An 8,969-nucleotide genomic window follows, 5' to 3' on the forward strand; every position below is an offset into this window, starting at 1 on the left:
CATATTGCTAAAGCCTGGCTTGGAGAATTTTGAGCATTACTTTACTAGTGTGTGAGATGAGTGCAATTGTGCAGTAGTTTGAGCATTCTTTGGCATTGCCTTTCTTTGGGATTGGAATGAAAACTGACCTTTTCCAGTCCTGTGGCCACTGCTGAGTTTTCCAAATTTGCTGGCATAGGGAGGTCTTATGTCCCTGTGCCTCTTGTATTGTTGCTGGAAGTGTGCATTGTGGAGGCCAAGGAGCTGAGTTTCTGAAGTTTGTGTTCCCAAATCATATGGGCAGGTGGAGCTGGTGGTCTCTAAAGGACAAAATGGATTTTGCCCATTTCCAATGGTGGCTGGTCTGGCTCGTGCCTGTCTGCAAGCTTGTGTCGCAGGATGTCCATTTTGGAAAGGGAAATTGAGATTGAGGATAGGAAAGGAATTTTGTGCAATTTCCCCCCAAGAGTCACATTGACCAAAAAGTCACATGAAGAGCTGATCAGATAAGTAGAGGGCAATTTCTACTGCCCATTGAAATGATAGGCATTGGAGAGGCACAAGGTGGTCCTACCTGCTGGTCAATGGCCTTTCTCCACCAGTCCCCTCCATGACCAGCCCAGTAATCTCAGAGACATTCAAGTTTAAAATCCAAATAAACCCAGTACCTAGTGCTCTCTATGCAGTTTATTTCTTAAACGGGAATATTTCTGGCCAAAATTATACTCAAGTAGTCAAGCTATGGAGAGCCTCTACCTAGGGTGTGGATCTGCATATTTTCACAACACACATATTAAAACTTAGGTCAGCAGGTGGCCCTTGGCAGATTCTTTGTCAAGCTGCACGGCTCACAGAACCTGTTTCCTGACCAGGGATTGAACCTGTGCCCTGAGCATTGAAAGCACAGAGCCCTGTCCATGTACCTCTAGAGAATCCCCTCATTTTTAAAAATAATTCCTTCCATAGAGTCATAGCCAGATCAGATTTTCATCTGAATCTCTGCCAGTAAACAATAAGGAAAGTTTCTTTAGTGAATGGGATGGATGATGTTTTAACTGTAGGCCAGTGGTCACTTCCTTTGCATTCTGCTCTTCCAAGCATGTGGAACCATGTGCAGGGGAGCCCAGAGTCCATGTGAGTCAGCTGTGAGGAGGAACCTGCGGTAAAGGCCAGTGCCCTGTTGCCAGCCCAGCATCATTCCTGTATATAAACCATATGATGTACTTTTCTGATTCATTCCCAAAATAAAATAATAAGTATAGTTCTTATTTGAAGTTAAAATTTTGTAGGTTTTATTGATTTATGTTGGTTGGTTCTATAGAGTTGTGGCTAGAATTTTTAAATACATGTTTTTGTTTTTTTTTTCTTATTTAAAGGTAAAAAGGAAACATACAGTGTAGAAAATGAAAGTAAGTTCCCATTTTACCTACTAAATGCCACCACCCAGTGTGCCCACTGTTAACTGATTAAGGATATAAAATGCAATCCCATTTCAGGTGTTTTTCCAATGAAATACTTTCCAGTTTTTGTTCCTAATGTGAATGGAATCTTCTTTTCTGTTATATTTTCTAACTGGCTTTGGCTGATAAATATTAAAAAGCAGTAAATGATGATGATTTGGCCACTTTCCTTTATAAAGTCATTTCTTTTTCACGTTGATTTTGTCATCTGGAACTTTCGGAAAAATGTTGACTACTGCTGGTAGTAGCTGTCTTCATCTCTCTGCCCCATACTTCTCCAGGAAAACTGCCGAGACTTGTGGCTTCCCTCAGTGCAGCCTGAAACTTCAAAATAAATTTAAAACCATAGTAAAACAGTGGTAATTAACAAACATGATTTTTTCCAAGTATACTTTTGGAACTTGAGTGATGATCATATATGGTTTCTCCCTTAACTCCCTGAAGTTATGGATTACATATATATATATAAAACTGTTGCACTATCTTACAGTCCATTTGTAACATTCGTCTTGGCCATGGTGTGTTAACCATTCATTGAACTGCAAGATTTGATTTGCTGTTATTTTATTGTGGAATTTTGCAACGTTGAGTAATGCTGTTTTATAGTGCTTAGCCGAGGGGATGGATGTGTGTGTATCACGTATGTGTCTCTGCTTTGTCAGTGTTTTCAGTCATCTGTTCCTAGGAACACAATGGCTTTGAACCACACCATTTTATCGACTTTCCCAGCTCTGCAGATTTGCTGGGCTCTACTGGAAGGTTCTACAGCTCTTGCTTAGGGCCCCTGATGCAGGTGCATTCCTCTGGTGGCCTGACTGTGATGGCTTGGCCTCTGTTCTCCGTGTGGGCCTCTTGCGGGGTTCTCTCCAGTAAGCTGATTGGGCTTCTTACCTGGCAACTTGGGACCCTGCAGGGTTAAGAGGGTGGAGGTGGGTGCTGCTAGTTTTCTGAACGACTAGGCCTGGTAGTGGACTAGCACCGTTTCCTGCCAAATTCAGTCAACTGATACAGCCCCGGGTGCTCAGAGTCAGTGAAGAGGCCACATGGACCACATAAAGGCAGAACAGCAAGAGGCCCCCAGTCAGATGGGGTGTCAGTGTCCTGGTGTCAGTTTTTGGCGGTGCATGTTCCTTTATCTATGTTTCATAAAATGTACCTTTGAAAATAGCATTAATACCTACAGAACTATCTCAGTATGAGTCTTCTTTGGAGAGAGATACTTGATGATTCTTTTCTTTAGTTTGTAATCAAACTTTCTACTTTTTCTTAAGTAAATTTCAGTTAGTCTTTTTTTCTAAGCTTTTTTTAAATCTATATTTTGAAATGTATCAAGGCATTTTTTTTCATTTCACTACATATGATTAGCCCTAATATGTGTTTGTCTTTCCTTTCTGGTCTTAGTCCTATAACTAGAAGAAGTATCTGAATTGGTACTGTATTAATCCTTTAGGATGTAGCAGAGAGAAGTACTAATTTCACATGGTCTATTGCTTTTCACAATTGATGGTATTTTAGGATGAGTTGAATTTATTCTATTTTGTAACATTACAAAAACAATGTTTTCATATAGAACAAAATGTAGTAACAAAGAAGGCAGCCATCTGCAAGTCAAAGACAGAGGCCTCAGGAAAAACAAACCCGCTAATAAGTTTGGTCTCAGATTTCTAGCCTCCAGAATTGTAAGAAGATAAATTTCTTTTGTTTCAGCCACCCAGTCTGTAATATTCTGTTTTGGCAGCCCCTGCAAACTAATAGAGGGCGTTTAGTATCTTTTTTTTTTTTAATGTATTTCCCTAATTGACAGACACTTGAACAGATTCCATTCTTTTGCTATTATAGACAAAGCTGTATGTTGTACCCTTGTAGATACATCATTTTATACATGCACAGCTTGGTGAGTAGGATAATTGTACTTTTGATGGCTCTTGCCAAAATATATAGGAATCATAATTTGTACTACACCAGGAGTTATTAGAGTCACTCCCCCTAACCTTCTTTGCCAACAGTATATTATTTCCAGTTGGGGCTGTTACAGAAAAGATGCCAGGAACATTGATGTACAAGTCTGTTGCAGGCGTGTATTTCCTTTTCTTTGGGCAAATAACTAGGAGTAAAATGGCTGGGTCTTAATGTAGGTGTGATTTTAACTTTTGAAGAAACTTCCAAACTCCTCCAAGGTGGTTGTGCACTTTGCATTCAGACCAGCAGTGTATGAGTTCCAGTTCTTCTATATCCACTCCAATACTGGTATAATTACCCTTTTAAATTTTACCAATTCTAATGGGTGTGTAGTGCTATCTCACTGAGATTTCAATTTCTATTTTCCCAATGACTTAAAAGAGATGGGAATACCAGGCCACCTGATCTGCCTGCTGAGAAATCTGTATGCAGGTCAGGAAGCAACACTTAGAACTGGACTTGTAACAATAGACTGGTTCCAAATTGGAAAAAGAGTACGTCAAGGCTGTATATTGTCACCCTGCTTATTTAACTTATATGCAGAGTACATCATGAGAAACGCTGGGCTGGATGAAGCACAAGCTGGAATCAAGATTGCTGGGATGAAATATTGAAATATAGAAATACTGATATTTCTATCAGTAACCTCAGATATGCAGATGACATCAGCCTTAAGGCAGAAAGTGAAGAAGAACTAAAGAACCTCTTGATGAAAGTGAAAGAAGAGAGTGAAAAAGTTGGCTTAAAACTCAACATTCAGAAAACTAAGATCATGGCATCTGGTCCCATCACTTCGTGGCAAATAGACGGGGAAGCAATGGAAACAGTGACAGTCATTTTTGGGGCTCCAAAATCATGACAGATGGTGACTGAAGCCATGAAATTAAAAGGTGCTTGTTCCTTGGAAGAAAAGTTATGACCAACCTAGACTGCATATTAAAAAGCAGAGACATTACTTTGCCAACAAAGGTCCATCTAGTCAAAGCTTTGGTTTTTCCAGTAGTCATGTATGGATGTGAGAGTTGGAGTATAAAGAGAGCTGAGCACCGAAGAATTGATGCTTTTGAACTGTGGATGTTGAAGAAGACTTGAGAGTCCCTTGGACTGCAAGGAGATCCAACCGGTCCATCCTAAAGGAAATCAGCCCTGAATATTCATTGGGAGGACTGATGCTGAAGCTGAAACTCCAATACTTTGGCTACCTGATGCAAAGAACTGACTCATTTGAAAAGACCCTGATGCTGGGAAAGATTGAGAATATGATGAAGGAGAAGGGGGCTACAGAGGGTGAGATGGTTGGATGGCATCACCAACTCAATGCATATGAGTTTCTAAAACCTCCGGGAGTTGGTGATGGACAGGGAAGCCTGGCGTGCTGCAGTCCATGGGAACGCAAAGAGTCGGACACAACTGAGCAACTGAACTGAACTGATGTTGATATTTTCATAAAATTTGAAGAACAGTATAGATGCATAAAAATATATTAATAAAATCATATGAAACAGAGATTTTGCTCATAGTGTAGAAAAACTTGATACAGTATTAATAGTCTGTCTTAGGGCACTCCCTTAGCAGTGACTATCAGTTAGCTTTCACTTCCTACTAATCCCATGAACCACACTCTATAAAAATTAGGCTTTAGAGACAAATCAATGACCTAAATTTCTTTTCTGTGATTCTGTGTTTTGACTTACTTAGGTAGTTTATCTTCCAACAACTTTCTAACATCTAGTTTTACTAAGTACAATTTCATATATTTTTCCAGCTCTGCTTTGTTGTTAGAATCTTCTTGCAAAGTTTTCATCTTGGAGAGTTCAGATTCCAAGTCTTTAATTCTGAATTCCATCTGTTGAGATCCTGCTTTTATCTAAGGCAAATTGAAAAAGATAATGTTTTTAAAATAATTATAACCTGGAAAATTATATTTGTTCCCTTTAGTTTTGAGTCAGTGATTCAGAGAGAGATTTTAAAAGTGAAAAAAATAAAGAATAGAAGTTTAAAATAATTATTGACAATGTCAAGTGAATTAAATCTGAATTATAAAATTAAAGCAGAATCATTGTTATAGTAGTACTTATATAATCTTACAATTCAAAGAATAAGAGGATCAACTTAAAATTTTAAAAATTGAACAAGACAACTTAAGAATAATTCAAGAGGATGGTACCAGTTAAACCACAGTGTTTTCTTTTCTTCCTCATAGTCTTGTTTTATACCAATTGATCGTATAAGTAAAAGGATTCTCTGGTGAGAATCATTCTGATAGATCATTTTAGTGATAAGTGTGATGAAAACTGAAATATCTAAAGGGAGAACAAGTGCCCCCTTCTTTCCAGAAATCTACAAAACTAACTGCTCTAAGGGAAATAGAGGAAACACATAAGCTGTTTACATCCGGAATGTAATCTGCAGTGAAAGTGACTTCAAGCACTTGATAGATCAACAAATTAACCTGGAAACATAGTTTGACTTCTTTTAATTTCTCTGCTAGAGCCTCTCTACCTCTTTCCTCAATCTCCTGTTTATACTGGTCAACTTGACTGTGTTCTATTATATTCATTTCTGTATGACTTTTGAGAGTCACTGCTTCTTGCTCTAACTTCTTTTTCTTCTCTCTAGTTTTTCACATTTCTTTTGCATTCCTTTCATAGATAATAACTCCTATTGAAACACTTGATTTTTCTGCATCCAGGTGCAGACATTTTGAAAATGCAGTTTCCAGTTCTGCTGGAAGATCATCTGTCTTCAGGAATACAACAGTACCAATTGGTAATGAAGAAAGTGGACTGAGCACAGCCTAACTCAAACCCAGGATCAAATAAATACAATCATATCTGTATTGTAGAATGTAGGACCGGGAATTACTCAGAGAATCAAGAAAGATGTTCACACCACCAAAAGTCACAAAATATATTCTTCACTGTCATCTTTGTCACACAATATTTGTACTTGATTTTACACTCTTTTATTGTTCTATAATAATAATTTTCTATCTTTCCTCCATAAAATGACTACAAGTCACCTCTTAGTAGAACGTCTCTTACTCCTTCCCCCCATCTTAATGTCCGAGGGTTTTAAAGAAGTTTGAGGGATGGATACTGTATTGAGTTATCTGGGGCTAAGTTAATAAATGCCTCCCAAAAGAAGACTGTGAGAATAAGACTCTGATTCATAAATCTTATAAATATGGATTCTAATCTCATAAGCCTTTTTCTGAACTACAAAGACTTTTTGCTAATTTGAATGGCATTCCAAAGAGAAATCCCATTTCCTAATAGATTACCGAGATGATCCATACATTTTTCTCAACAGCAACAACAAAAACGCCTCATTCTTATAATCCTTCGTTACTGTCCATTTATGCAAGACAAGGGCTGTGCATATCAATAAATATTCCCTGTTAGACAAATGTATACTTGGCCAAGATTCTCCCCCATGAAAAAAAATGATGACAGTGTAAAATTAGGGACTAAACTGTTCTTCAGAGACTGGATAACGGGCTGAAGTGAAAAGGCTCAATGACAGCTGGACAGTCAGGAAAGCTCCATAAAGGAGAAGAGACTCAGTGCCAGGTCCCAAATAATGGAGGACTACCCAAGAGGACTTGGGTTACTGTGATCTGTGATACTGAATGGTTTGCCTTGGAAACGAACAGAGATCACGCTGTCGTTTTTGAGATTACATCCAAGTACTGCATTTCGGATTCTTCTGTTGACTATGATGGCTACTCCATTTCTTCTAAGGGATTCTTGCCCACAGTAGTACATATAATGGTCATCTGAGTGAAATTCACCCATTCTGGTCAATTTTAGTTCGCTGATTCATAAAATGTTGAGGTTCAATCTTGCCATCTCCTGTTTGACCACTTCCAACTTGCCTTGATTGGTGGACCTATTATTTCAGGTTCCTATGCAGTATTGTTCTTTACAGCATTGGACTTTACTTCCATCACTAGTCACATCCACAACTGAGTGTTGTTTGTGCTTTGACTCCATCTCTTTATTCTTTCTGGAGTTACTTCTCCACTGATCTCCAGTAGCATATTGGGCACCTACCGACCTGGGGAGTTCCTCTTTCAGTGTCCTGTCATTTTGCCTTTTCATACTGTTCATGGGGTTCTCAAGGCAAGAATACTGAAGTGGTTTGCCATTCCCTTCTCCAGTGGACCACGTTTTGTCTGAACACTCCACCATGACCTGTCCATCTTAGGTGGCCCTATAAGGCGTGGCTCATAGTTTCATTGAGTTAGACAAGACTGTGGTCCATGTGATCAGATTGGTTAGTTTCCTGTGATTGTGGTTTTCAGTCTGTCTGCCCTCTGATAGAGAAGGATAAGAGGCTTATGGAAGCTTCCTGATGGGAGAGACTGAGGGGGAAACTGGTTCTTCTTCTGATTGGGGTGCGGGGGAGGGCATGCTCAATGAATCTTTAATCCAATTATCTGTCAGTGGGTGGGGCTGTGTTCCCTCCCTATTATTTGACCTGAGGCCAAACTATGGTGGAGGTAATGAAGATAATGGTGACCTTCTTCAAAAGGTCCCATGGACACACTGCTACACTCAGTGCTCCTACTCTGCAGCAGGCCACCGCCAACCCATGCCAATGCTGGAGACTCCTGGACACTCATGGGCAAGTCTGGGTCAGTGTCTTGTGGGGTCACTGCTCCTTTCTCCTTGGTCCTGGTGTGTACAAGATTCTGTTTGTGCCCTCGAAGAGTCTGTTTCTCCAAGCCTATGTAAATTCTGGTGGTTCTATGGTTGGGTTAATGGCTACCTCCTCCAAGAGGGCTTATGCCATACCCAGGTCTGCTGTACCCAGAGCCCCTGCCCCTGTGGCAGTCCACTGCTGACCCATACCTCCACAGGAGACACTCAGACACGGTTCTGTCTTGGTCCCTGTGGGGGTCTCTGGGTCCTGGGGTGCACAAGGTATGTTTGAGCCCACTGAGAGTCTCTGGTGGGTATGGGGTTTGATTCTAAAGGTGATTTTGCCCCTCCTACCATCTTGCTGTGACTTCTCCTTTGACCTTGGGCACGGGGTATCGCCTCACAGACGCTCCAGCACCACAGAGCCGCATAACACAACCAGTAATGCTGAAGAAGCTGAAGTAGAACAGTTCTATGAAGATCTAACAAGACCTTCTAGAACTAACACCCAAAAAAGATGTCCTTTTTATTATAGGGGATTGGAATGCAAAAGTAGGAAGTCAGGCGATACCTGGAGTAACAGGCAAATTTGGCCTTGAAGAACAAAATGAAGTGGGGCAAAGGCTAACAGAGTTTTACCAAGAGAATGCATTGGTCATAGCATAGCAGACACCCTCTTCCAACAACACAAGAGAAGACTCTATACATGGACATCACTGGATGGTTTCAATACCGAAATCAGACTGATTATATTCTTTGCAGCCAAAGATGGAGAAGCTCTATACAGTCAGCAAAAACAAGACCAGGAGCTGACTGTGGCTCAGATTATGAACTCCTTATTGCCAAATTCAGACTTAAATTGAAGAGTGTAGGAAAAACCACTAGACCATTCAGGTATGACCTAAATCAAATCCCTCATGATTAT

The sequence above is a fragment of the Bos indicus x Bos taurus genome, chromosome 13 (assembly GCF_003369695.1).
Source record: "Bos indicus x Bos taurus breed Angus x Brahman F1 hybrid chromosome 13, Bos_hybrid_MaternalHap_v2.0, whole genome shotgun sequence".
Classification (NCBI taxonomy): Eukaryota; Metazoa; Chordata; class Mammalia; order Artiodactyla; family Bovidae; genus Bos; species Bos indicus x Bos taurus.